Raw genomic sequence first — 3707 nt, 5'->3', positions numbered from 1 at the left:
CTTCAGGCCCAGATAGATTACATTTGAGGTTAATGAGAAAAACCACAACTAAATTCTCTCAACCACTGTTGAGTCTTCATGAAAGAAGGCTCTGGAGAGGAACAGTGCCAGAAGACTGGAGAAGGCAGCTGCCCAGAGCCGTCTAATGTATCTGACATCCGGAGCACACAGTATGGAAAGCCCTTAAATCAATGTGGACATGCAGTGGGCGAGCCCCGCCCATCACACAGGCTGAGGGGAAAAGCCCTGCTCCATCCTACTCCAATGGCTTTGGGGCCATTTACTGAGAGAAGTTTAAATATTTCCACAATTTTTTAAAGTTTCCATCTTAGCATCATATAAATTTCAGGGTATAACTACCCTCAGCCCACCATAGCTTGATGGTGAAAAAACACCAACACCAAGTGTTGGTGAGGCTGTGAAGCAACTGGAACGCACATGCCCTGTGGGTGGAAGTGTAAACTGGCATAACTGCTTTGGAAAGTGGCAGTATCTACTAACGCCAAGGCTGGAAAATAGAAGAAAGCAACGCCCTCTGTGCTTGCTTCACTTTCTTCCCTGTCATGAAATGGGTAGGACAAACATTTGCTGAAAGGCACCAAGTCGAAGAAGGGAGACTCCTAAGTGAGCACAGCACACAGTCCTCTGTGATTCAGCAATCCCATTCCTAGATCCACACCCAAGAGAAGTGAGTACATAGGTCCCTCAAAAGAATGTTCATAGCACCTTTTTTATAGCAGCCCAAAACTAGGACACTCAAATGTCCTTCAACAGAAAGGATAAATGCAATGGGAACTACACAGCAAATAGGAAAAAAATGAATTACTGATACACTAATAAATGGGTGGCTGTCCCAGGTATTATGCTAAGTGAAAGAAGCAGACTCAAAGGAGTATATACTGCCTGATTCCACTTGTATTAAGTTTAAAAGCTGCACAATCAAATGATGGTAATACAAGTCAGAATAGTGGTTACCTCTCGTGGAGTTACAACTGAAAAGAAACCTTCTGGGGTGCTGGAACGTTCGACATCTTGACAGGGTGGTGGTTACACAAGTATAAACAAATGTAAACATGCAATGAGCTTTATAGCTAAGATTAAGATTAGTGTACTTTATGGACTTTATTGTAAATATCCTGTACTTCATTAAAACAGAAAAAGAAAATTGGGGTGAAGGAAGTCTGCAATTTGGGCAAAGTCCTAGTTCCACTCCAGCAAATACTAGCCTTCTGTTTTTTTTTTGTAATTTTTAAAACTTTACTGTTCTAAAATAAGCATAATATAAAATTCACCATTTTAAGTGCACAATTCAGTGGCATTAAATACATTCACCATGTTGTACAACGATCACCACCATCCATCTCCAGAAATGTTTACCGTCACAAATAAAGTCTACTCATCAAACAGTAACTCATTGCCTTTTAACAAGAGGGATGATGGTAGAAGTCTTTTTATTTTTTAGAGACAAGGTCTTGCTCTGTTACTCAGGCAGGAGTGTAGTAGTTCAATCATGGCTCGCTGCAGACTTGAACTCCCGAGCTTTCCCACCTCAGCCTCCCAAGTAGCTAGGACTACAGGTGCACACCACTATGCCTGGCTAATTTTTTTAAAGTATCTTTGTTAAGGTGGGATCACATGGCTGAGCGCAGTGGCTCATGCCTATAATCCTAGCCCTTTGGGAGGCCAAGGCAGACAGATCATCTGAGGTCAGGAGTTCATGACTGGTCAACATGGTGAAATCCCATCTCTACTAAAAATACAAAAATTAGCCGGGTGAATTCGAGACGAGCCTGGTCAACATGGCAAAACCCCATCTCTACTAAAAATACAAAAATTAGCCAGGTGTGGTGACGCATGCCTGTAATCCCAGCTACTCGGGAGGCTGAGGCAGGAGAATGGTGTGAACCCGGTAGGCGCAGCTTGCAGTGAGCGGAGATCTGGCCACTGCACTCCAGCCTGGGTGACAGAGCAAGGCTCCGTCTCAAAAAAAAAAAAAAAAGAATTGTGAACCTTTAAGTACATAAGACAGCTTCAAAAATACATTTAAAGAAAGAAATATATATTAAACATAGAAATAGAACAAAAACCCCTACAAGAATCATAATGGGAGTCTTCAAAACAACTCTCCGAATCAACAGGTCAAACAGAGAAAAAAAATAAGTTATAGAACTGTATACCCAATATACTAAGAGTTCAGGGAACAGTCGTGACTGACAGGCAAATTAATTTATTTGTAATCTTTTTCTTTCAGCACTGTGGCAGAATAGAGATCCCAAAACCTTCCAGCTACAAAACATCCTTTTTAAATGCTAGAAAAAATATAAAAATAACTCTGAAATCAATAGAAGAAACATGGTGAAACTAAAATTCTCAAAACAGGGAGAATAAAGGCATTTTCAGATATTACAAAAACAGAGAATTGATCATCACTGTAGTAATTTCTAAAGAATATACTGGAGGGAAAAGGAAAATGTTCCAAAGAAAATCATCTGTGATACAAGAAGGAATGCAAAATGAAGAAAGGTAAACAGGTAGATAAAGCTAATAAATGTTGACCTAGAAAATAACAAAAACAATAGCAATAATGTCTCCTTGGAAGGCTTAAAGTAAAAATACAACTAAAGCCAAATGTGAGGTAAGTGGAATGAAACAATTAGAAGTCCTTGCCTGGCTCACAGGACTGATTAAATAAATGAGCCAAGTTTTCCATTCAAACGGCTAAAACTTGAACAAAATAAGCTCAAATTAAGTAGAAAAATAAAAAACAGAAATTAATGACATAGAAAAATAAAAAATCAATAGAATTAATTAATAAATCCTGGTTAATAAAAGCTGGTTCTTTGAAATGATTAATAAAATAATCATTAAGCAAGTCTGATCAATAAAAAAGAGAAAAGGTACCAAAAAAAGTACTGTATCAGAAAGAGAACATACAGGTACATACAGATATGTAACAGTCTGTTTTCTTACAACAGAATACTATATACAACGTTAGGCTAGCATATATTGAAATTCAATAATGTTAATGATCTTCTAGGAAAATAGAAAATATTAAATTTACTTTGAAGAAACAGAAAAACTGAGAAAAATAAATGATCGTGAAAAAAATGAAAAGGTAATTAAATACTGATATTAACTTCCTAAAAAAACACCAGCAGCAGCCCAGGCAGTCTGTTCCCAAACTTGAGGGAACAGATAATTCTTCTATTCCAGAGCATAGAAAATGATGGTAAGTTTCCCAATTTAATCAGAGGACAGCCTAATCCTAATTATGAACACACATAAAAATGGGGTACACTATGCCAATCTCAGATACCAAAACCCTAAATAAGATGCTAGCTTATTGATGTGAACAATCCAAAAGTGCATTTTAAATTAGCCCAGGGTTTTAGAGAAAGAAAATCTAGCAACGTGACCGCTTACGTTAACAATTTTAAGACGAAAATCTACATGATCAATGCATGCTACACAAAAGCATTTGGGAAAAAAAAAAAATCCAACCCTGACTTTTTAAACTCTTGGTAATTAGGCATAAACGGAAATGTACTTAATGTGATAGAATACACTCGGTGAAGATTCACAGGGAACGCTTCCTAAAACCAGGCCCGAGACAAAGATTCCTATTTAACCTTAATAGTCAACGCTGCAGCGAGAGTAATCTCTGGAAGACAAGACAAACATGAGAGACATCTGTTGTTTAACAGACA

Source organism: Piliocolobus tephrosceles, unplaced genomic scaffold, assembly GCF_002776525.5.
Source record: "Piliocolobus tephrosceles isolate RC106 unplaced genomic scaffold, ASM277652v3 unscaffolded_904, whole genome shotgun sequence".
Taxonomy (NCBI): Eukaryota; Metazoa; Chordata; class Mammalia; order Primates; family Cercopithecidae; genus Piliocolobus; species Piliocolobus tephrosceles.
This window is presented reverse-complemented; position numbering follows the sequence as displayed.